Source organism: Danio aesculapii, chromosome 2 (genome assembly GCF_903798145.1).
Source record: "Danio aesculapii chromosome 2, fDanAes4.1, whole genome shotgun sequence".
NCBI classification, from domain to species: domain Eukaryota; kingdom Metazoa; phylum Chordata; class Actinopteri; order Cypriniformes; family Danionidae; genus Danio; species Danio aesculapii.
In genome coordinates, this window is record NC_079436.1 from 34,962,359 (window position 1) to 34,989,946 (window position 27,588).

Below are 27,588 nucleotides of genomic sequence, written 5' to 3' on the forward strand. Positions count from 1 at the left end.
TTTAATTGAAAAGTAGGAAAGTATCTTGTTGAGATCGTTTCTTAATGTAAACACGCACAGATATCATCAACATGCAAAAAAAACAGCAATGGTACAAAATATGTTTCATAAGAAGAGAATTTTGCAATACCATTTATTTATTCTGACAACAAATAACTGCTAACAATATAAAAGATAATAATTATAATTATGGTTAGCACTCTCACCTCACAGCAAGAAGGTCACAGGTTCGAGTCCTGGCTAGACCAGTTGGCGTTTCTGTGTGGAGTTTGCATGTTCTCCCCATGTTGGCGTGGGTTTCCTCCAGGTGCTTCAGTTTCCCCCACAGTCCGAAGATGAATTGGTGAATAGGTGAATTGGATGAACTAAATTGGCCGTTTTGTGTGTGTGTGCGTGTGTGTGTGCGTGTGTGCGTGCGTGAGTGAGTGAGTGAGTGAGTGAGTGAGTGAGTGAGTGAGTGCGTGCGTGCGTGCGTGCGTGCGTGCGTGCGTGCGTGCGTGCGTGCGTGCGTGCGTCCGTGCGAATGAGAATGTATAGGTGTTTGCCAGTACTAGGTTGCTGCTGGAAGGGCATCTGCTGTGTACAACATATGCTGGAATAGTTGGCGGTTCATTCTGCTGTGGCAAACTATGATAAATCAGAGACTAAGCCGAAGGGAAGTTAACGAATGAATTATAATTATAATAAAAAGTGCAAATTATAATTTATTCATTTCAGAGTAAATTCCAAATGTCAAATCAGGTCTGCAGTTTTGGACTCTTATTTTAAAGCTTTGATTGTTTTTTAGTAGTTTCTTTAATTAGTTCCTCATTTCCATCATTTGTTTTGTTAGCCTAGTTATCCTTGTTTTTAAGCCTTGGTTTCCCTCCGTTCTATTGTAAGTTGTTTATACTGTATGTTTCTGTTTTCCCTTAGACTGCCTTCCCTCGACCCTGTTTGTGTTTTATTTTCTATCATTAAAAAGTAGCACTCACAGAGTGTTTGCATGACACCATTTTCAGCATAAAACGAGGAACTCTGTGTGCGTTTTGTCCATTGGTTTACACAACAGCGATGTTTTGAGGGCCTGCCAATGCAAACTTTTCAAAATGAATTTCAAAGAGCAAGTTTTAGAAAACAATACCTTTACCTTCTTCATGTAAATGTCTCCATCTACAGAACACTATTTTTTGAAAATAATGATATAGGATATTGTCAACTACTGGTCTAGCAAACATTAAACAGGATTGTTGTTGTTGTTGTTGTAGTTGTTTTTCTGAATGAGTGGTGATCATTTGGATTATGTTGTCATATCCAAGCAAAACATTTCAAAAACATAAGATAAACCTTTCCGTTTTAGTTTATAGTTGTTATGAAACATACCCTCAGGGCATTGTTTCGTAAACATACCCTCAGGTTCTTGTTTCCTTCTCCTTCCTTTGCAAAACATTGTAAGTGAGAATAGCACTCAAAATAGGAAATAAGTTAGCATGCCTTATTCATTACCATACCTTTACTGCATAATCTTATATATGTATAATCAAATGATAGTAAGATAACATCATGTACACCACCTGACAAAAGTCTTGTCATAGATCCCAGTTGTAAGAGCTATAAACAATAACTTGACTCTAGTTGATCATTTGTAAAAGTGGCAGAAGGTAAATTTTTCCGATGAATCATCTGTTGAACTGCATCCCAATCATCACAAATACCGCAGAAGATCTATTGGAACCCGCATGGAAGTTTGGGGAAGGAAAAATCATGGTTTGGGGTTACTTCCGTTATGGGGGCATGCGAGAGATCTGCAGAGTGGATGGCAACATCAACAGCCTGAGGTGTCAAGACATTTGTGTTGCCCATTACATTACAAAACAGGAGATGGCTAATTCTTCAGCAGGATAGCGCTCCTCATACTTCAGCCTCCTCATCAAAGTTCCTGAAAGAAAAGAAGGTCAAGTTGCTCCAGGATTGGCCAGCCCAGTCACCAGATACGAACATTATTGAGCATGATTTGGTAAGATGGAGGAGATATTGAAGATGATGGAGTCCTGCAAGAACGTTTTATTTGCCATACCAGATGACTTTATTAATAAGCAATTTGAGTCATTGCAGAGATTTATGGATGCAATCGTCAAAACTCATAGGAGTCACGGTACACACTAATCATTCTTTTTCCACTGCACCATGACTTTATATTCCATACTACATTATTTCTTTTACGTGACAAGACTGATTTTGACAAATTTTGACTTGAATACTTAGTTTTATCTCTAATTTGGCTAAACTATATTTGGTTTTCAAAGTGTTCCAATGGTCTGTTTTTGGACTTTCCACAATGCTTACATATCATAGGATGAGAATAATAAATGAACTTAAGGTATTACTCATTGTAAAACTTGTCAAAGAGTTACATTTGCTCATTTAGCAGACGCTTTTATCCAAAGCGATTTGCCAGTGAGGATAAAAGATGCACTTCAAATCATCAGAGAGTAGCAGTACAGTATATAGATATATGAAAGGTCTTTTCTCTCCTATCTTCTCTCCTTTTCTTTCCAGGTTACCAGGCAGTGTGTTATACACTTTAGGATAGCTATTATCTATGCTCACTGTGCATGACTAGCTACGCTTAAATCAACACAAAAATTGTGTTGCAAACAACAGATAATATACTGCACTGTTTACATTCATTCTGACATGAATAAATATAAGCTTCAGTGCTTTCATGTTGTTTGTACAGTCATACAGTTTGTGACTCTGGGCTTCTCTAAGAACATTCCTCAGAGCTGACTTTTTTTTTCCTGCTCAAAGATAAAAAAAAAAAAAAGTGTGACAACAGCTTGCACTGACAAGTGATAAATGGTTACGGTATGGGAATCTATCTGCTGCATCAACACATCGGAAATGGGATCACAGAAAGATAACAAATTACAGCGGGTCTGCTGTGATTCACAGAGAACTAGAGCCATGGTGATCCCTCTCTCCGAAGCCTCACTGACACACTGTAACTTTCAGCACAGAGACTGGATGTGAAACACTGGACTTGCTGCAGCATATAGACAGGCCTGTGAATCATATGGGGAAACTATAGACTTTTACAATGGTTATCCTGTTCAAACGGAAAAGGAAATGTGTGTGAGGCAAACACACACACACACACAAACAACAAAAAAGTTTCATATAGGTCCTTCATGAATTTTTTACATTTCTTTTTAGAGGCAAAAGAATTGAAAAGCCACTGCAAGCGAATTGGGCGCACGGTTGATTGTAACACTTCACAGGCTGTGAGTAGTGATGGAAGGTGAGCCAGAAAATGAGCACCGGCATCTGTCGGAGCTGGAACATTGTTGGTTCACACTGATTGTTTGGTGTACTGTTGAATAGATAGAGTGTGTTTGTTTCAAGCATCTTCTATTTTATTCATGTATTCATTTTGTGGATCCATTTTTTTTGTGCCTACGCAGCAACTATTTTTGTTCGGCCAGCCTCCTGCATCCTCTGCTCTCTGGGAAATTATTTACATTCTTAAAGTTTGCTTACTCTCCCTTCCCGAATAGCCTCGGTAGATTTGCCTGCCTCCGAGAGGAAGGCGCACAGCATAATTTGTATTATAATTCATTTATATTTTCCTCATTATTTCCCTTTTTTGCATTATACACAAATCCTGAATTTTGTTTGTGTTAGTCTAAATATTTAAATGAATTTAGACATTGGATGTCTCCTTTAGGGGAGGTACATTGGTTCTGAAAAGGAAAATCAATATCCATATGCATATTGGCAGAATGGTGTTATTGGAAGTATGCACTTCATTTACATCTTTCCAGAAAAGCGTTAAGCCTCAGTCTACCCTAAAGCCATCCATGTAATGGCACCATGCTATGGTCAGAAAGAAAATTAAATACTATAATCTTTCACATTTGCTCAAGCTCACTGCTGACAAGCGAAGCCAGAAATAAATTGGCTTTATTTTGGGGAACAACATCTCTCCCTAAGGAAGAAATAGAAAGATTAGGGCCACACTGATGACAAAATAACGGCTGATAAAAAGAGCAGAAAGGCTTTTAGCCTGTACAAAAGATATTAAATATTATTAATATCAAATCATTTAATTGTTAACTGCAAAAAATGCTTTTCTTTCTTAGATTTTTTTTCTTGATTCTAGTCCAAAAATCTAAGCTAAAAATTAAATGAATAAGCAATTTTTTTTAGACAAGTAAAGCATATTGTCTTGTTTTACAATATAATATGGCAAAATAAAGTGAGTTTTTCCTTAAAACAAGCTAAATAATCTGTCAATGGGTTAAGCAAATAATCTTACGTCAAAATTAAATACTAAATTATTTTTTTACTCAATTGGCAGATTATTAAGCTTGGTTTAAGAAAAAACTTCATTTTGAAATATTATTTTATAAAACAAGACAATTTTTTTTCTTTGTCTAGAAAATGCTTCTTGAATTATTTTGATAGATATTTGGACTAGAAACAAGACAAAATATCTGAGTAGGAAAAGCATTTTTTGCATCAACAATATTCATTTTATTTGTGTGAGTTTGTTCTATTGTAAAATATATAATTGGTTATAATTGTATAACTGGTAATCAGTGTTGGGGAGAATACTTTGTAAATGTATTTAGATACAGAATACCTGCTTTAAAATGTATTTTGTAACGTATTCCATTACTTTGCTTAATCCTGGTACTGTATTCTAAATACTTGGAATACTTCCCCATTGAAAACAGCCTACAAGTCTGTTAAATGTCACACTATGCGTTGGTAGCAATTTCTGCAGGAAAACAGAGGGCCTCTAATGCTAAACATTATTGACTGACAGGGAAAAATAAATAAAACAATATAATTATGTTTATTAAATAATGTTTATTTATCAAAGTGTCAACAAATTCAATTTCTGTTTCTGTAATAAAGATAAAAAGTGCTTGACCATAGACAGCATTACTGTCTGTAATATACAGTATATGTATATAATATGCATTTTGCTTACCCTTTTTTTACAGTCTTCACAGAAAAATATGAGGTATACAAGAAAAGAAAAACTTCAAAATATTTTATGTAAAACCAAGGTAATGTAACCGGTTATATCCAACATTTTAATTTCTGACGTTCCCATTCCAAATGGAAAGCTTTTTATCCTTATTTGCGGGAAACCCATCACAACACTAAATCAAGCAAACGTCTTTTTAGATACAATGAAGGCCGACACGAACTTTAAGAAATGATCTGACTAACACGATACCGGCACTGTCAAATGCACTAAAAACCAAAAATAGACAGACACAGTGTATAAAAAAAACTTGCTTTAAGGTGTTTCTTCAGATTCGACGTTGAATCTTTTGACGCAGCTAGCAGGTTGTTAGCTGGCAGGCAGAGATTGCAATGCACTGTCAGGTTTCGCTCACCTCTCTCATTCTTTAAAGAGAAAAAATGCTTGAACTTCTAAGACGTGAATGCATTTTTTTCTTTACTGCTGCTAGAAAGTTGCTTCGGTTGCGGGTCCAACCCCTCGAGCTCCTGGTCTGAATCCTCCATATTTGTACACTCAAGTTAACCAGGGCTGCCAACTTTGGCTAAGGTGCCCATAAGTCCCGCTCACATTTGTGTCAGAAAAGCGAACGTAAATTTAAGAAGTGTAAACGAAACCTCTGAAAGCGCAAACGAAACATCAAGCAGCGAATTCATGAACAATGACGGCAAAAAAAGCTGTTTATTTGAAAATCATGGTTGTTGTCTGGTTGTTCTGTGTTTGCGATCCTCCTTATTGCTGCGTGGGAAAATGAAGGTGTGTCGCGAGAGCATGAGAACAGGGTCATTTGCGTGGGTCTCACTGAGTTGACACTGGTGATTGCAGTCAGGAGTGTAGCTTCTGTTTCTATGGTTTCGGCGGCAATTTAGTAATATTATTATGGGCCAGACACGCATCGCCCGAAGTATTCCAATGGTATTAGGAAAGTAACTGTATTCTAAATACCCTATTTAAAAATAGTAACTGTAACGGAATACAGTTACTCATGAATAGTATTCTAAATACGTACCGCCGGTACATGTATTCCGTTACTCCCCAACACTGCTGGTAATATGCAGGATTTAAGAGGATAAAAAAACTGTATTTATTGTTTAAGCAATTTTAATAAATGACAATGACTGTTTGGATAGCATATTTTTACAACTTTTTACTGACCCGTCTGCTTTCCAACAGATAGAAAGAGGAAAAAGGAAAGAAATGAAAAGATACAGACAAAAACAGTCACACTTCCTGTCAGCCAAATGCCTTTGTAAATAAAAAGCTTAAGTCTTGCCTTAATATTGAAAATATTGACAGAAGGGATAGTCTAATTTAAGGTGGCAAGGCGTTTCAAAGCCTGGGTGCAGCAATACAAAAAGCACAATCACCTCTATATTTAATCCTTGACTTGACTTAACTTGAAATACATTGGAAGGCTGACGGTGATCTGGTGGGCTGATACCCAGTCAGTAGCCGACTGTGATAATCAGAGGTTGTTTCGTTTAAAGAATTAAAGCTAAGTATTAAAATTTTGATCTCAACTCTAAAACAAACATGCAGCCAGTGTACAGAATGTAGGATTGAAGTTAAGTGCTTTTTGGTCCCTCTCAGGAGATAATGTAAAAAGGACAGTATGGTGTTGTATGAAGACATCTGATTGTTCAAAAAAATTAGATAAACAAATAAATAACAGTCATATAAAAATGCTGAAATACTGGCATTGTCAAGAAACACTAGTGCTCATTCTTTTGGTCCTGTAGTCCAGCGTAATTGGTATACAGTAAGTTGTCAATATATGTTCTTTACTTAAACATTTTCATTAAAATGTGTTTTCGTAGTTTATATGGAAAGGATCAATATATAGCTTTTTAAAAGATTGCAATATGAGACCTGTTTTTAAAAGTTTGATGTTTCAGGCCCCAAAAGCACAGTTCTCTGTTAAATTGAACAGCCAAAACTCGAAAAAGGTTTTTCATTTTTAGTTGAAAATGGCGCCATGCACAACAACCCCTAGTGCATACAATAGTCCTGAAAAAGCACGTACATAATTTTAATATTTAGCAGTTTTTTTGGCATTCATGTCCAGTTTCTTTGCAAAGTATTTTGATTTGTTTGGTAATCTCCGTTTTTTTTAACAGTAGTACATTCTGAGCTCACTTTGAGGTTAAGTTTATGAAGATTTGTTTGGCATATTGTGTATAGCTGTGGTTGGAGTGAAAAACATTTGTTTATGGTCCATGTTTCATTTGTGATAATGCAAAGGAACATGCTTATTGAGGAATGTGCACGAGAGAGGCTGCTAATTAAATTCAAGAGATGAACCAATTAAATAACACATGTCAGTGTGTATTTTATTTCTGTCAGTGTTTGATTGTTAATAAATTCCATAGAATCAGTTTTAATGCCTGTCAGTAATAAACAGAGAGAGAGTCCTCTTTTTTTTCAGCGTATTAAAACTTGCAGTATCATTAAAAGCAGATATTGTGCACATGTCCCCTCCAGACATCACATTTGCCCACTATTTTATGGCTCAATTCAGTGATGCACTTCCTCTTTCTTCCAGGCACTAGTTATCCTTCTTTGTGGTGAGACAGGAGGAACATCAGGACTGGCACTTAAGGTAAGATAAGACTCCTTTAACGAGAGCGGTTCTAATGTGTCTGTTCCAGCTAGGGCTGCATGATTCTGGCTAAAATGAGAATCACGATTTATTTTGCTTAAAATCAAGATCATTTACATTTACATTTAGTCATTTAGCAGACTCTATTACTAAGATCACTATTTTCTCACGATTCTGTAGATGTAAAATAAAGGTTAATATGAGTAGGCTATTATTATTGTTATTTCTCAAGCATATGGTTAACAACAACAACAATATTTGGCCTATGTGTAGGTCTACTGTTAGTTAAAATGCTGAAAATTCTGTATAGACTTTAAATGGTGGATTTGAATAGACTTTAAATATGTCCTGGTTGTTAATTCACAGTAAAGTGATGACATCAAAATGCAACTATTCATAATTTAATAGTTGAATTATTATGTATGAGACATACAGTTGAAGTCTGAATTAGCCCCCCTGGTTTTTTTTCTTCCAATTTCTGTTTAATGGAGAGAAGTTTTTTTAACACATTTTTAAACACAATAGTTTTATTAACTAATTTCTAGTAACTGATTTATTTTATCTTTGCCATCATAACAATACAGAATATTTGACTAGATATTTTTCAAGACACTTCTATACAGCTTAAAGTGAAATTTAAAGGCTTAACCAGGTTAATTAGGTTAACTAGACAGGTTTGGGTAATTAGTATACATTACTGTATAATGATGGTTTGTTCTGTAGACAATCGAAAAAAATATACAACTTAAAGGGGTAATAATTTTGACCTTAAAATAGTTTTAAAAAATTAAAAACTCCTTTTATTCTAGATGAAATAAAACAAATAAGACTTTCTCCAGAAGAAAAAAATATTATCAGACATACTGTGAAAATTTCCTTGCTCTGTTAAACATCATTTGGCAAATATTTAAAAAAGAAAAAAAAAAATCAAAGAGGGGCTAATAGTTCTGACTTCAACTGTATGCTAGTCACTTGTCATTGATAACATTATTATGCCATTTTTTTCACTGGTAAAATGAAACATTTGTCATTATCAGATTCCCTCTTGCATTATGTTCAACATTATATAGGCTGGAGTAGTTATACTGACCCAGTAAACATTTATTTTCATGCACAACACTTTGTTTTCACTACGAAAGAAAAAACACTAAATACTTGTAATCATAACTTTAGAATGCGATATAATAAATGTATGTATGCGATATATAAATGATGTGCGTGCTTTCAGTTACACTTTTCACTGCTGAGTGCGGCTCGTGTCATGGCTGCCATCACTTTGAGTTCAGTTTGCTAGAAACTGAACATTATTTGCAACTGTATTACCTGTTATTCACAGTTCTCTTCAATAAAGTAGACATCATTGGCATGCACTAATCTTCTCGGTAGTAAACAAACAATGCATCAGCTCATGTGTGATTTCGAGTCCGCGAATATGACATTACATGAAGACAGAAATAACATTTTTGGTTGAATTATACCTTAGAAATACAGTATGACACTTTTAACACCATTTAAAGGTGTCCATGTTGCTGAGCAACGTATATAAAACAATGTGAAGACTTGTGCATCCACCTTTACGCTTCTCTCCTGACCATGAAAATATAATTGGCTGAATCATAGAAAAGATGAATTAAGATCATGTGTAGGGTTGAATCAAGATTGCGATATTTTTTTCAATTAATCATGTAGCCATAGTTGAGGGCTGATACTTGAGAAGGCAAATATATAATCATTTAAGTGTCAGAAGGTAAGAGTCTTTTGACGTAATTAAACTTAATTTCTCATGATTTCTCTTCTTGTTGGTATCAAATATATATTTTGTTGAAATGCTCTTACAGTTTTCACTTACACATTAAGAGATCTTCTATAAAATTGCCACTTGTTATTTAAAGCCGGTAATTATTGCGGATGAGCCCCTCATAAGCTCATTCTTTTTGACTAGAGTGTGCTATCTCAAGCAAAAAAGGGGGAAAAACAACCTTTCTGTTGCTAATTAAATGTACTTTTTTTATCCCTGGTGGACGATGAGCTCATTATCACACATTGCATGCGCAGTATAGAGTTCAGGGCTAGTGAGGACTCAGCATTTGCTTTGTGAGTCGCAGGCACGAGTGGGGCTTTACCAACCTGATTGAAATGTTCAGGGAGATGCCACGGTTTGTTTCTCACAATGGTAAATGAGCATTTCGGTATGTGTCTCAGTGACTGGCTCCCTTGAGGGGGAGGTGACTTGGTATTTTTAACATCTTAATGAAACGCTGAGAGGGCTCCTAATTGCAGCGCGAGTGGGTTGGGGAGAATAGAGGTGAAGTGACAGCGCTGGAAGCCTTTGATCTGGGATTCTAATCAATGGGGATTAGTGTCCTTTCGCTCTGTGCTGCGCCATGTCTTTGACAGCCCCCATGACTCTCATATTAATGAGCCATTAGCTTGGCTTGAATTAAGAGAGATACCGGTTCACAGATCTCTCTGGATAAGAGCACACTTTAGGGTGACACTGATAACTTGGGCTCTTGCTGCCTGAGGTGGCTGAAGTCAGTCAGAGTCCTCCAAGAATAGGGTCTCTAATCTATGAGGAGTCCTAAATGAAGGATGGCAGGAGGATGTTTATTTAATTACGCTGATCGCAACACAGAGATATATAATTAACTCCTATCGCACCTCTCTAATGGTGGCTGTAGCCCTTACGACCTTCTGTCTGAGAGTAATGTAATGTCATGCGTCGGAGAGGTTTTTGGCATAGACCACTGTGCAGTCAGTACTAGTGTGGGCATGTACTGTAGGGCTGAACACCCTTTTGAATTATACAGCTACAAACAGAGATTGAAATTAACACCTGTCAAATATGGTTGAAAAATTAGCCACGGTGGGTAACGCATATCAACTCATGCCATTTTCAAGCCAGTCATTAATTTATCGGCAAGCGACTGACTGCTGTAAAACTGAAAGCCATTCAATTATTCAGGATCAGATTTAATTATAGGCCTAAATGGATTAAATTTAAGTAGTAATTCTGATAATTTTGGTTTTGGCTGGTTCTGAACTGCTACTTGCCATAAAATCAAAACTGGCAATTTAGTTTTTCACTTATGTAATATTTTAGTATTTATTAAGTCATTTATCCATGTGGATCATTAGGTTCCTTCAGTATCTTTCATCAAAATAACTTACCTTCCCATCTCTGATGATGTTTTGAGAGTTTTGGTGCAGGGGCTAGATAATAGCATGCCAATCACATGAGACCACATCAATAGCAGATTACTACAGTTCAATAATTCAATCAGTTCCCTGTGAATTAGATCAATAACTATTCAGTTTTTTTCTTCAAAAAGCAATTTCACTTGGATAGATGTTACAATAAAGAATAATATACTATCACAACTTCTGTTTCATGCTGAATTTAAAGAGTTAAAAATTAAAAATTAAAAATCAATTATTCAAATCAATAAAATTATCAATTACTCATCATCATGTCGTTCCAGAACCCTTAGACCTTTATTCATCTTCGGAACATAAATTAAGATGTTTTGAAAGAAATGTGAGAGCTCTCAGATCTTTTAAAGATGTATACATAATCATGCTGCTGATGTATATCCCGTATTCATAAGCAGAGGAAGTCACCCAAAACACATTAATTTGTGTTTTAAGATGGACGTCAGTTGCCTGGGTTTGGAATGACATGAGGATGAGCAATTAATTATACAATTTTTGTTTTAGGGGAACTAATCCTTTAAGGCCAGCATAAAAGAGAAGTTGTGATAGTCTATTTGAGTTAAATGGCTTTTTGAAGGGAAAAACAGCACTATATTTGATCTAATCTCTTCAATTATTTAGTGGCCAACTTGGTTGGCAAATGAAAAAGGTAATTTCTGAATTTAAATGGGAAACCTAGGATTATCTTATTTTGGGGGCATATTAGTTTATATTGTTTAGAATTAGCTATATTTTTATTCAAGATGTCTTAAAACTCCTTTGACTATTTAAGTAAACAAGTATTTATTTATTTGGTAGCACTTTATTTAGATGGTCGCCCAACAGACACTTCACATACAGACAGCATACTTTCTGCTTACTCTGCTTAAAATTGACATTTTACTGTGATTCACTTTTTGAAGAAAGAAAATCAGTAAATTATTTTAAAACAATCAGTTTCAAAAAGTAAAGGGTTGGCGTACAGTGTACAGTATGTCAAGTAATTCTATTCACCCTACCTAAAGCTCTGGTAAGATCACACGATTTTTATTGTCGGTTACGAAAGTCTCTGTCAAATTATGCAATTTTTTATTATATATATATTTTATTATATAAAAAATCTTGACTTGTCATGGGTAACAAATGTGCCCAACTACAAATGTGTCAGTCATCCCGTGATGTATACGACGAGCGTTATTTCCCAAAGTAGTCACAGTGATATTTCTTATCTCAATTAAATTTTTTTTATTCTTATTTCAATCTTAATAAACACTGATGCTTGCTGACAACTAATGACTACATTATTTAAGGGCATTTGTTATGACATGGATAGGATCAAACTTATGATTCCTTTTTAATATTAAGATATTTTTTTTCAATCTAAATGTTTTTCTGCCAGGGTTACTCATTGAACACTCACGAGTGAGACAGAGAAAATGAAAGCAAAATTAAAAATGAAATGAAAGGAAAAATTAGATGCTCAAGACATAATCTTAAAAATAATGACATATTTAAAAAGTTGCAAATATATTATGATAAATATTGATGTTTGTGATGCAGCGATCACAGTGAGGCATTCATCAAATCCTTATTTTCCACAGAGTGAAACAAATCCTCCACCCGTGTAGTTGAGTAGTGGAGGAGCACAAACAAAAATATAATTCGTATATTTTTCTTGGAAAAAATATCTTTTTGAAACTAATTTAATTTGCTATAATTGTATCTTAATTTTAATGTATCTTTTGTGGGTCAGTTATCTACTAAATAAACAAGAATAACGAATAACATTTGAGGTGAAGTGCTTCCAAACAAGTCCGCTATGCTTCAGTGCCAAAACACGAATTGTCGTGAGATTGTGTTGGTTTGTTAAATAAAATAGTAATCTAGCCTTAATAAAATTAAAGTGAAATATTCAGAGTTTTAGAAAAGCCTATACTGAAATGCTTTCACGAATGACAAATTTTAATAAGCAGGAAATGCTTTTACAATGTATTCGCAGCACTGAACATGTTCCCAGTTTACCTCAGAGGAGCAAACTAAATATGCAGCCTATTTTTTGATTACCTGACCAGCGCATTAACGGCAGCACCTATTGATATAACTGATAAGTTATGTTCTCCTATTGCACAGTGTCCCCCACGTAACGGAACTAAAAGAAAGTATGTCAGAATGTCACATACTTTGTTACAGTATTCATAAAACAGTAGACAAAAGTTTCCGAATGACCTACCACTTCCAGCGAGAATCTGAAGAGTGCATCTGAAGGACACTTTACTATCCCATGATGCCATGGAGGAGGAATTGTGAATGGCAGAAGAAAGACCCATCTGGTACTGTAGAACAAATAACAGTGACAATGTGAAAAATGCTGTGCGTTCATATTTTATTCATTCAACACTCATTCATACTATACTATATAAAGGATTTCAAACCAAGTGTAGTGCCTATAGTATGTGATATACCTGGACATACCGTTTAAATGCCGGAACAGTTAAGAGCAGTATGATACTTTATATTCAGCCGCTGTCTTTAAGAGTGGATTCTGATTTAATTTATTTTTCCTGCAAGCATGAAACGATATCTCATATTAGCTTATTTTCAATCCATTTTTCTTGCCAGGTATTGTAACGGCTCATATGACAGACAAGGTAGCTGAAACCCTCCTCCTAAACAGGATATCGGAGACCAATTGGAACATGACAGCCTAACTTCACCTTGATGTAGTTAATCAGGTCCTGGAGGAGAAAGCCTCGAGTGTTTACCTTGTCTCGCAAAGATTATATAAACGTGATATAATCTATCAGTTTTCAAATTGATGACCGAGAAAGTGAGAACTGACAGTGGGGACTCGGGGGCTTTGTAATGTTATTCAGACAGGTGTGTTTCGAGTTCAGAGGAAGATCGAAATCCAGCGACCTGAGAAAGACAGCAGCGAGATCCCTGATCAATCTCAAGCCGAGCTACTCAATAATGAATGTGTGGGAGTCACATAATCCAAAATTCATGTCCGATTTTTCCCTCTAATCCATCAGCGCCTCAATATCTGTCAGCATCAGGTTCACCGTCCGGGACAGTCCTGTCTTTTTCCTTATGCCTCAGGTTGTATTTATACTCTCATCTCTTTTTGTCAGCTTACATGAACACAGCTATACAAAGTGTTTTATGTTATGGAGATCAGAGAACTAACTTTGTTTGGCAGTAGTGAAAGGTGTGTGAATCTGTGAATCTTTAGAGCATAACTGAGCCATTGGATTTATTTTTTATTTTATTTATTTATTTATTTATTTTGGAAGGATGTCTACATACTGAACTGATCTGTACAGTATATGCTGGAGGTTCTCAAAGGATCCAAATAGACAATAGAATTTACTGTACACTAGTGAGTCATATTGAAATCTCTTGTGCTCGCTAAGACTACTACTACTAATAATAATAGTTATTATTTTTATTATTATTATTATACAATTATTGGAAATAGTTTGAAGAAATAACAGTTTTAACAAAAAGGTCGCTGGTTGGCATTTTTGTGTGGAGTTTTCATGTTCTCTCCCCGTGTTCGCGTGGGTTTCCTCCGGGTGCTCCGGTGTCCCCCACAGTCCAAAGACATGCGCTATAAGTGAATTGGGTATGCTAAAATTGACCATAGTGTATGAGTGTGTATGAGTGTGTGTGTGTGTGTGTGTGTGTGTGTGTGTGTGTGTGTGTGCGTGCGTGCGTGCGTGCGTGCGTGTGTGTGTGAATGAGTGTGTATTGGTGTTTCCCAGTGTTGGGTTGTGGCTGGAAGGGCATCCGCTGCGTAAAACATATGCTGGATAAGTTGGCGGTTCATTCTGCTGTGGCGACCCCAGATTAATAAAGGGACTAAGCCAAAAAGAAAATGAATCAATGAATGAATTTTTCTTGTCTCTTTATTATTCTCTCTAATGAGAATTAGTTGGCATGTAGATGCAGTGTAACTTAAATTCAACAGACGGACAATCAAAATAAAGTGTGACCAAATCTTCTAAATGCTGCCACTATCCTTCAGACCATTAGGTTTTACCTATTTGTAAGCATGAAGATTTTATCATTTTAAATTTAATAAAATTGAGCATGATCACTTTTTCACAATTATTTCAGTCTGAAGTACAGGTCAGAATAAAAATACATAGATTTAATAAAATAACATATTGGACCTCACCAATTTTGGTGAACCTGTGCTTATTGTAGCCTCAGTTTCTGTTCTCAGCTGACAGAAGTGATACCCGTTGTGGTCTTCTGTTGTTGTAGCTCATCCGCCTCAAGGTTCAACGTGTTGTGCGCTCAGAGACGCTCTTCTTCATACCTCGGTTGTAACGAGTGGTTATTTGAATTACTGTTGAGTTAGTGATTCCTTCTTTTACAATATGAATTTTACCTTTAAAATAGAGACATTTCAAACACCACACTACATAAAAACTCAACTGTGATATATCTTAAACTGACCAGTAGCTATGCTTTTTTCTTTCCCTTATATTTATTGGTTATAACGATGGAACTTGTGACTTTAGTGGCTTACGATGGCTTACGGGTTCGCTCACACTGTCCTGACAATGGTTGTTCTTTGCGGCACCTGGTGGAGATTGTGTAAAGCACAAATTCATTGTTATTTTTTAAATGAAAAGGTGGTCTTTGCTGTTTCAACACAGAACGTGACTGTACGTGACAAATTGCAGCACTACTCATGAAGCACATTTACAGTGGCCACATCTGTATCTGCTGGATTTGGTTTCCCCCGTGGAATTATTCAAAGATCATTCTATCAGATATCATGTAGCATGGCTGCAAATATGCCATATTGGTTGAAATCTGATATAAGTGACAAAAATGGAAAGAAATGCTAACACTGAACAAGGACGTACAGTACAAAATCACTGTGCTTCAAATACTGTAAACATGACAGAGCATTGCTACATGCATGATTCAGATGTTTTAAATATATATATATATATATATATATATATATATATATATATATATATATATATATATATATATATATATATATCAAAATAGTTTTTTTTACCTATACAAGTGACTTGATTCCCTTTCTGATACTTTCTAAATTTAGCTTGGGTTTTGTTGTATGTATTAGAACAGAGACATGTCTGGCTTTTATGAAAACCCACCAATAACTGTCAGTTTGGGGAGTAAAAGAAATAGAGGGTTGTAAGAGCAAAAGATGAAAGGTAAATATCCTTCAGAGAGGAATGGCAGAGAATAGCTCTTTCAGAGGGGGTTGCACTCAAAGGGAAGACGATATTATGCTTCCTGTCAAACACAGACCCTGATAAATGATTAGATTCACTGACATATAGAAGCGAGAAACACTGTTATAAGGAAAGCATACGCATTGGTATTGTAAACACTGTTGGTGTGAGAGGTAGTTGGAGCTTTTGATACATTGGAAAAGTTGTGAAAGGTTTATTCACTCGTATCTTTTCAAACTTTTACTACACAATTACTAGAAACCCTGGATTTCTTTGTACTGAGTGTATCATTGATACAATACATCAAGGTCTAACCCGAAGAGAAAACTGAAGAAATGTGATTTAACTTTTTATTTGCGAGTAGTTATCGTCAGATGTTTTGTGCTCATAATGGGTTGTGCCAGGATTGCTGAAAATCATAATGATGAGTTTGATTCAAACTCCGCTTTCAGCATGAAAATGAAGCAAAACACCTGCACATCATTTTATAGACAATCAGAAAGAAAAGAAATGACAACAGTATGGCTGTTTAATGTTCTCAATGAAATTGAGAACAATTTGAGGTTCAGTTCTTAAATCAGAATTTAGGCAACAGATAGAGTGCAGAAGTGTTATTCATGGGGTTTTAAGGTACTGTAAGTTAAAATTGTTTAGTATAAAGGAGCCGGTACTTTTAAACAGTATGGATCTAAAACGTGCAGTGTACACTATTAAAAGAATTCTGTTGTTTAACAGTTTCCGTAATGTCGTAAGTGTTTTCTGTTTATTTACAGTTGTGAATTGTATTATGGGAGCTTGATCTCTCCTCTGTTGACTTTTGATGTTAAAAATAATATAATGTAAAAGAAATAATATATATATATATATATATATATATATATATATATATATATATATATATATATATATATATATATATATATATATATATATATATATATATATATAAATAATATATATAAATAATTACATAAATGTACTCAGGTTTTTTAATACTGTAATTAGTGGTTGGTAAGTTACTTTAAAAAAAGTAATATCCTGCACAAAAATCCAATTTAGGCTGAGTTGGACAACTGTTTTTTTGAGCGTCTGTGTCCTCCTAGAATGCTTTCTATTCAAGTGCTTGAACAAGCTGCTGGTTTCGAGTTAAAAATATTTTTGTTTTATGCTTAATGAAATCAAAGTAATGTCTTAACTAAATTAACCAACGTTGCAGTGGAACACGCAATTAAAAAAAAATGATACTTGTAATGTAAGTAATGCAATTACATTGACTTAGTAACTGTAGTCAAATTACACAAATTTTAAATGTAATTTGCTACACTACTGTGTTCCTTAAAATGTAAATAAAATACAGTAATGCGTTACAGAGGAACATGTTACACCCAACTCTGATTGTAATATACAACATTAACCCAGACAATATATCACTTTAAACAATTAAAAATGTTAATAAAAGTCACGTTTTCCAACTTTTCAAGGTCAACAGTTGTTGGAAGAAATATCAGGATGCCATAATATCAATTCAAAAGCATAAGTAAACAGTAAGAAAATAAAGTAAAAACATAAATCACAAAATACGGAAAATTGATAATTTCCTAAAATTTTTTATACTGTATTTCATCCTATTGTGGATATAACTTAGCTTACTTTAATGGCACTTTATTTTAGGACTGTTGATGTAACATATTCACTAAATTTAGTTATGGGAAAACAAATAATGCGTCAACAATTTTTTGCCACAATTCAATTTTCTTTTGGAGATGATCTCTCAGTAAATGTTATATGTAAACTATTTGCGAGAAGTTGGGTTTAATCACTACACAGTATAAATATCTATATTAAAGAACAATAGACTCAATCAAAGCAACAATACGACAAATATCTGTAATATGATCATTCATATTCTGATGTAGTAAAATTTAAGGGATTGACAGACCTATAGTAGATTTTTGATGTCCACATTTATTTTATAAAAGTGCAAAAGTGCAATAATCGCAATGTTTAATATTGTTAGCTGAGGGGGAAAATCTGAGAATAAATACTGTAGGCATAATTAATCAAAATTCATGAATATTTGAATGTTTTTTATGTATATTGTTTTGAAATGTCTGTGCTACATGACGACTGACTCTAAATTGCTTTAATTCAGTAAATTCTTCTATTCCACTTTCAACTGGAAAGTGAGCCATTTCTTCCATTTGGAATTGTGTTGGACTCTGAATGGTGTTTTCTTTTTCCTGAAGTAGAGCCGCGCTGGATTCTGAGAATAGTGTAGCATTTTATGAGCAATTATTCTGAGGCCTGAGTGGATTGAGGGGCTAGATTGACATTTTTGTGCACAGGGAGCTTCTTGAATGTAAATGAAGTCTTTGAACATGTCTCTTTCTCCTTTTACTCGAAGGATTTGGTCTGATGACATGCATTTTTACCTCGCGGTTTCTCAGAAGAGTGGCTGAAAATGCTCCTTAGTCTTCCTTTTTAAATTCAGAATACCAGCATGATGGTACACACCTTTTACAATATTTTTTTTCATATTATAATCACTCTAAACCCAAGCCAGGTCTGAACTCCTCAATAGTTTCCTACTTTGTGCTGAAATGAAAATGAAAACTCAAGCATAAAATTAAGTCAAACACATTTCTCTATTCACAATTCATTCATGCAAGAAATTGGCGAGCACAAACAGAGCAGGGGCTAATGAAAAAAGGGCAAAAAAACACTGCCATAAACAAATGACTACTTTAATAAAGGTATATGATATTAACATACTTTAGGACAAAGACCCCTGATACGTTTAGAATATTGACTTGCACAATTATACGCACTGTATATTAACATTTACATCTTTCATCTTTTCAGTTTTGTAATATTTTTAGCTGTCTCATGCTTTATTTTATTTTTCATGAAGTCCATTAAAATAAATATTTCTATATATAGATCTTATAATATATCAAATAGACAACAGTTAATTTAATAGCAATGCACACTCACCGGCCACTTTATTAGGTACACTTGCCCAACTGTTTGTTAGCGCAAATTTCTAATCACCCAATCACATGGCATTTAGGCATGTAGACATGATCAAGATGATCTGCTGCAGTTCAAACTGAACATCAGAATGGCGAAGAAAAGTGATTTAAGTGACTTTAAATGTGGCATGATAGTATTTCAGAAACTGCTGATCTACTGGGATTTTCATGCACAACCATCTTTAGGGTTTACAGAAAATGGTCAGAAAAAGAGAAAATATCCAGTGAGCGGCAGTTCTGTGGGTGCAAATGCATGTGAAAGGTCAGAGGAGAATGGCTAGACAGGTTCGAGCTGATGGAAAGGCAACAGTAACTCAAATAACCGCTCCTTACCACTGAGGTATGCAGAAGAGCATCTCTAAATGCACAACATGTCCAACCTTGAGGTGGATGGGCTACAGCAGCAGAAGACCACACCAGGTGCCACTCCTGTCAGCTAAGAACAGGAAACTGAGGCTACAATTCGCACAGGTTCACCAAAATTGGACATTAGAACATTGGAAAAAATGTTGCCTGGTCTGATGAATTTCGACTTTTTCTGCGACATGTGAATGGTAGGGTCAGAATTTGGCAGTAGGGTCATCCTGCATTGTATCAACGGTTCAGGCTGGTCATGGTGGTGTAATTGTGTGGGGGATATTTTCTTGGCCATGATTCCAATCCAAAATCAGCTATTATCAAAAATAAGCAGAAAAAAAAGCATATTAATAAATAAATAAATAAATATATATATGAATAAGTAAAATGTGAACATACAATACATTTGGGTTAAGTAAGATTTTCTGTTTTAGTGGATTTATATAAGAGACCTACTGTTGATTTGCTTACCAAACAAGTGGTTCTAATTGGTTAAATTAGCATTTTAAAACATTAAGTAAAAATAAAAATATTTGAATTTATTTAAGTTTTCTTCTCCTGTAATCATTCTGTAAGTTATCATTCCGCAGAAATTCACAGATTTAAAAAAGTAGACTTGCAGAAATATATATATATTTTTAAAAAAGGCCACGTGTTCTGTTTGGCCGTGTTCATAAATTGTGAATTTAAAATTAGAATAAATGATACCTTTGTTGTATTCACCATCTTGCTTCAGAGGGCAGAAAAGTCTATTAAAATATGATGAATTATGAATTAAAAAAAGAAATGAAACAAATAAAATCTAATTTTGAAGTAAAAGCAAACATTTTATCTTAAAATGCTTAATTATCTGTCCATCGTAGGGTTTAGTAATTACAGATGTCAGAAAGTCATAGTGAAGTGGAATAGCAAATGCATACTTCTAGAATACAGAGTTTAAAAACACATTTAACAGCTCCTTTGTGTGGCTTTCACATTGTGCTTCCCGAAACACGGTTTCCCTGTGTCCCAACATGCTTAAATTCACGTTGCCTTGGAAACTTGGGTGAGTATGAGTGAGAAGGAGGCTGAGAAGTCAAAGCCGCTGGGTCGCAGGTGCTGGAAATGAACAGTGTCCAATGATCCTGAAAGACAAGGCAATTTGGCAGCCACCGTCAGAATAATGAGAATAGAATGGTAATGTTGCGGGGCTGAGCACTCTTTCAGGGGCATTTGCAAGCAGAGGCTGAGGCCAGTTTGTGCGGCGGTCTTCACACCAAGGTGTTTACACATTAACCTGCACAAATAGATGTTTCCGAATCATCAGCCGTTGGCATAGATGTCTTTGTTTGACTGGGGGTAACACTCAATCTGCAAAGTCATAGTAGATCTCCTTACTCAGGCAAGACAAGCATATCTTCATGTTAGACTCATTATATTTACATTTTAGAATTGTATTCAGTGCAAAGTGTGGAAGGTACCAAGCGATTTATCATAAAGAGGCAATACTCTATTAGTAAAGTGCTAGTACTATACACTTTAAAAAGTGATTAGTTTGCTTTACTTTAAAAATTAAAGTTTGTAAACCATTTGCTTTTAAAGTGATTATTTGACTTTACTTAAAGTGAGTAAACCCATTGCCTTAAAATTATTAAATAAATGAATTATGGGCATAATTATAAAAATTAAGTCAACTTAACCATTCAAAGTTAAAATGGATTTACTCACTTTTTTAAAGTAAAGTCAACTTAATGCTTTTAAGGCAACCGGTTTACTCACTATTTTAAAACAAAGTAACTAATCACTTTTTACGGTGTGATACAGAGTTTCTGGCATTGTTAAAGAAATACAAGGTAGAGTATGGAGAATTTGAGGAAAAATTGAGAAGCACAGGTTTTTCAAAAATGTTTGAGGTAAAAATCATCCAAAATCAATGTTTGAGCAGGTACATAATCAGCCAGTGTTGATCTCCTTACCTTGACCTGATTCACAATGGCAAGTTGGCAAAAATATTTTGTCCACATAAACTTGCATCACATAAACTCCTCGAAACATTATTTATCTGATTTATCTGTGCTGAGGAGCCATTGATTGTTGATTCAGACTGTTTTGATTATGTTCTTGGTACCTTTCTGGGCTTTTAATATTTCATGACCCTTGCTGTCTATAGAGGAAAATAGAGGATTTTTTTTGACAAAAAAAATGTCAAAATCTTGAAGATGAAAAAAGGTCTTATGGGTTTGGAATAAAGCTGTGGAATATCAAAACTATCGAATGTGCATATTGAGATATACGTACAGTTCGCAATAGTTTGCAATAAATGATTGATTTAATACAACTGTATCTTTGTGTGCCTGCCACTAGCACATCCTCTGGATGACTTTTCAGCACAACAGGCAATGTAGATACATGTCAACCAAGCAGGCTGGAAATGCTGTATTTTTTTTGTTTTTTGTCCATAAAATTGTAACGATTTTAGTATTGATGCTGATATATGACCAAGCAATCAAGCCAGGGTACAAAAACAATGAGACCGCAAATAAGTAACTGGACTCTTTCAAGTGTTTTTCTTTTTCTGTATTATTTAGACGTTTTCTGGTTGGTAAAACTATACCTGTTCAAAGTGCTGATGATACACATTTGATATATTTTTGTTTGCCTATGCTTTAACACATCAGATTTGTTTTATGCAACAGTAAAACATGGCTGCTAACTTTCAGATGTTGTATGGATGCTTTCTTGTCCCTGAAATAATATTTTAAGCATCTGTTGGTTTCACCCGCAAACCCGCCAAATGCGGATAGATTTTGGCTGTGGCAGGTTAGACAGACACTCCCACTAGCCAGTTTGGCTTTTTGAAAATAATTTTTTCATTTGTAGTTTTCTTAAAAGCAGGGTGCAACAATAAGAATGGCCCAATGACCCTCGAGAATTGAGAAGCTGCACGAATGACAAAAACAACTGTGTTTGGCGAGCAAAAGAAAGCAGGTGAATACAGAATGTGAGGAGGATCACACACATGGTGAGACAAAGACGATCCTTTAATATCGCGCACAGGTCATGTGATGCACGCAAGTGTGTAAAAGTGCGTGCACTCTGTGAACTGCTGTGAATGGTTCCCTTTGAAATAGACCGGACAAAAAGAGATGCTCGTACACCACTTTCAAGAGTTTGAGATTTTAAAAATTTTTCCATATGTGCACACACAAGTAACCACACATCATGTAGTACTGGATCATTTCTAGTGGTATTTCCACCAAAGGGCGTCCTGGTCGTTTAGATCTGTCCCTAATAAAAACCCTGCCGATAACTTCAATTAGGTTGGTGAAGACCACATCACTGATTGTGCTGTTCGATAAGGCCACAAACTTATTTAACGTGTCCAAAATTAAATGGATTCTAAGTAAAAGGAAATCTGTATTGCATGAGCTGTCATCAACCTGCTGTGCAAGTGTTAAAATTTTCTCCACAACTTCACCGATTACCTCCATTTTTCAAAACTGTAAACACATCGACTGTGAGTGACGTCACTTCCCAATACAAACGCGGCCAATAAAATAGACCCTCCCCTGTCGCTTGATTGACAGGATTCAGTGTAGGTATCAGCAATTCAATTGCAAAAGGATTTGCAATTGCATTAGAGTTTTGGCAGGTTACATCCACTACGCGGAGAAAAAGCTAAAGCAAATGAAGGAATTAAAATTGCTATTAAGATATGTCAGACCCATAGCTCATAATACATGGGAAATGCATTTGCAAATGGACTTTGCTTTTTCAATTATAATGTGGCAGTCACTGCATGTTCGCGAAAACAGAAATGCAAACGGTAATGCGGGATTTGCAATTGCAGTTGGATTATGACACAATTTATGCGTCCAAATCTGGAAATTTGCTATTGCAAATTCTATTTGAAAATTGTCTGGGATATACTTCCATAGATTAGCTTCCCATTTATGTATAGTAACTGGTGATCTGAGACTTTTAGCTAGGACAGATTACTGTGCATAGTTTTACATAGGCTACATGACAATAATTTTTTATTTATTTATTTATTTATTTAATTTTTTTAAAGAAAGGTGTTGCAACACCATTAAACCACTACAGATTTGCTCATGCAAGTCATACACATCACACAAAATGAAATGATGTCTATAGGGTTTTACAAAAACAAGAAAAGATCCAAGTGCAGCAAAAATGAATTTTACAGGGGTACAGGGGATACATACAAAAACCAAAGCAAACGCAAAAAGTAACCACATGAGGGCACTGCAACAGGTGTGACAACCATATCTAAATCAAGTAATTTTAGCATGCAAAAGTCCTTTTCAGCATTAAAATTTTTTTTATCAACAACAAAATTGTGGCTAGTGAAAATGACGAGTGGCTTGTAATTTTGAAAACCACATTACTGGCCAAAGTGGCTGGTGATCAAAAAAGTTCATGTCGAGCCCTGGTTGGTTATAACATTTCAAAACATTGAATATCGCATTATTTTGGATGCTATCTCAGTATACTTCAGTTTGGCTCAGCCCTAGTTTAGAAAGACATGAGGCTATTTAATGACAGAATTTTAGTTTTTTGTGTGAACTATCCTTTTGAGTTTGCCAGGATTTTTAGCAGTTGCACCAGCAAGGAACAGTTAATGAAAAGGTTCTGGAAAGGGATTTAGCAGCTCTATTTGATAGTATCACAAGGTGGTGGTTATTTACCAATTGAAGGCTTCTGGTGGGGGTGTAGGCTTGTAAAAGCAGTTGGAGGATGAAGATGCAGAGCCTGTGGCTGTTCTGTAAAAAATCAATGATTTGAGCTGCAACCAATAGCCAGTGCAGGGAGATAAAGAGAAGTGTGACATGGGCTATCTTGATCTTATTAAAGACCAGATGAGCTGCAGTATTTTGGATCATTTGTAGAGGTTTTAAAAGTGCAAGGGATAATTGCTGATAGTCCCAGCTAGTTGGTGAAATGATTGTGTACAGCCAGAGTGACAGGGAAGATGAGATTCGCCAAAAGATACTAGAGCAAACAGTATGAGGAAAACATGTTGAAGTAAGAGAGATTGAGAAAAAATCTCCTGAGAGAGAGGGGGGGGTGGAGATGAATGAGGTGTAGCTGTCTCTTTGGGGAGCTGCTCCGCATGTTCTCTCAGACGTGACATATAGTGGTACTAGATTAGACAAACTTGAAATAAAGGGACTCTACTAACCTGCTGCCAGATGCACCACAGCCAGCTGGAAACACACTGTCAAATGAGGGAAGAGAGAGACTTAAGATCAGGAAGCTGCATTGAAATGGTAGCTTTTCAAGATCAATATAACCATGTTTTAACATTTGTGCATGTTTTTGGACATTTTTATATTTTTTGATGTATTTCTGTGGTTGTTTTAGATTTATCGCTGCAAACGACATGCGTTTTCACCAACATATGCTCATTACTGGAGATCACGAATTATGTAGCCAGAAATACATATGGCGGCATTTCGTCTTTAAAATAAACACTACAGGGCAGTATGATGTCATTCCTTTTCGAATTTACCAGCTGACTGCTTGCCTCTGCATGGACAGCTTTCACGCTATTACCAGTTTGTCCGGTTAGCTCGCCATATATGTCAGCGGACTTGAGATGCAGATAGGAGTTGACCATAAAGAGTCTGGCAAAGAAGGGTTCCAGAAAGCAGGTAAGATAAAAACAAAAGCCAAACAATAAAATAAACAAGTAAATAACAGGGTGAGCATGTCAAATCTGAAAACGTGGTAAAAATCAGACGAGGGCTTTTCTTTTTCAGGATTGCATTTAAAAATCCTCGGTTGTGTTTAGGGAAGTGGGTGGGCGGGTCAATTGATGCTTTTGAAAACACTATTGATTGTGTTTATGAAAGGAGGACGCTGCGTCAATTGATCGGTCAGTCAGTCATTCAGTCAGTCAGTCAGTTGACAGCTGCCTCTGGTGGATTTACATGAGAAGAGCTGGCACTCGCAAGAGAAATTTGAGATCTAAAAAAAAAAGTGTACACAGCGGCCTTTGATGGATTCATGAAAACAAAAACTGCAAAAAAAAAACTTACCTCCTGGCATGTATTTGGCGCTCTCCAGAAATGTACCTGTACACAACGATGTTTTTTTTTAATATCTAAAGTATATTTTCCACTTTATAATATAATAATATATATATTATTATTAATATTTAATGTAAGGAATTATTAGTTAACGTCAGGACAAAATTGTCCCAATTGAACTCTGAACTCCAATATTAAATTCCAGTTCCCTTTAAGCAAGAAGTTATGCATTCTTAGGTAACATGCTTCTTTGGATTGGCAAGGCTTACTAAAAAAACTTTTTTTTTGGTAAACATTTTGTCAATTTGACGTGTGACCTGTGGAGCAAACATTTTTTCTCTTTTGTTTTTCCAATTTTCTGCTTTTAAACATCACAGGTCAAATGAATTAAATAGTGTACTTATTACCTAATTGTGGGAATGGTGGGCTCTTAATTTTTATTTTACTTTAAAATTTGTTTCTCTTAACAAAACAATCAAAACTAATTTGGGAGAGAGAAAAAAACTGCTTAGCCAGTAATATATGAAAATCTCTCTCTCTCTCTCTCTCTCTCTCTCTCTCTCTCTCTCTCTCTCTCTCTCTCTCTCACTCTCTCTTACACACACACAAACACACGCAAACACAATTTTTTAAGGTATAGTTTCATAGTTTCCTTTTATGTATGTAAAGTAAATAAATATTGTTTATGTATTACATTAAAAACTTCTCTGATTATTATACAATACTGTGCTTGAAGAGTGTGCAATTTTTGTATGTGCTCTCCGTTTCATTTCTGAAAATGCTAGGGGAAAAAACTTACTGAATAATGCACCGGAGAGTAGCTGCTAATCAAATACTAGGGAAAACCAATAAAATATTAATAGCTGATTATATTGTAGTCACTGCATACTTTATTTCCTGTGAGCTTTTTTATTATTCTGTATTTTTTTTATATTCTGTCATAAGCTATAGTTTGCACTTTTTCCCCAAACATTTTTGTCTGTTAAATATCTACTCTACCCAATATAACATGTTCCTTGTGTTTATTGGTTTAATTAAACTTGTAGGATGATTAAGAGCAAGTTGCGCAAATGTTTTTTGCCACTTTTAAAGTGTTAGTGTAAAGTTAAAGTGTAAATATCAGTGCAGAATTTCCTGCAGTGCCGATATGCTTCAGAAGAGCAGTGTAACATTTACCATTGAGGTTTTTTTTTACCAGCATCATCCTAAACACACACGCACAAACACACACACACACACACACACACACACATATATATATATATATATTTTATTTATTTATTTATTTATTTATTTTAGGATTTTAACTCTTTTAATTTATTTTTGTTTACATTAGGCAACCATATTTTTATGAAAATAAAAAAAAAACACAAGTATATATTTAACATTGCACAGAAGGTGTGATAAAAGGTTCAAGATTCCAAAGACGTGGTATAGGTGAATTGGGTAAGCTAAATTATCCATAGTGTATGTGTGTGAATGAGGGTGCATGGATGTTTCCCAGTGATGGGTTGCAACTGGAAGGGCATCCGCTGTGTAAAACATATGCTGGATAAGTTGGCGGTTCATTCTGCTGTGACGACCCCAGATTAATAAAGGGACAAAGCCAAAAAGAAAATAAATGAATGAATGAATGAATGAATGATTCGCGGATATAACTGAGAAATTATGACCTCTTATTGTCAAGTGTCATCCATGTGACGGAACTCATTGTGAAGGTCAGGGAAAAAATTAAACATGCTAGACTTTCTGCGTCGCAGACATGGTATTGGTTGCCATGAACTATGCCACATAACATGAGAAGAAACGATTGAATCATGTGTCACGACACCCTGCGTCAAGTAAATCATGCCGGAATTGTGCCCAAATCATGTGATCTGACCGGGGCTTAACCCACTTAGGTTGCCAGATCACACAGGTGTGACCAGCATCTTTTTGTTCTTATCAGTTCAAAAGACACTAAGATAACTATGTTGATTTTGCTCACACAAAAAAGTGTTATACAGCATTCTAATCTGTTAGCTGTCTATTGTTTTGTGTACACACAATAACAACAAAAGACCCCTCAGATTCCAGAGAGTTAAATAAACCTACAGCTTTACTTATGCATACAAAGACATTTTAGTCTTTC

The 27,588-nt window shown here is 35.3% G+C and overlaps 1 protein-coding gene across 1 annotated transcript in view; it reads left to right on the top strand.

Annotated features, from left to right (window-relative positions):
- The window catches only part of tnr (tenascin R (restrictin, janusin)), a 249,180-nt gene that overhangs the window by 117,619 nt on the left and 103,973 nt on the right, over positions 1-27,588 (top strand). Inside the window, exon 3 of the mRNA XM_056478025.1 lies at positions 7,560-7,616. The gene's annotated coding sequence lies outside the window, so the exon portion shown is untranslated. The remainder of the gene's footprint in view (positions 1-7,559; positions 7,617-27,588) is intronic.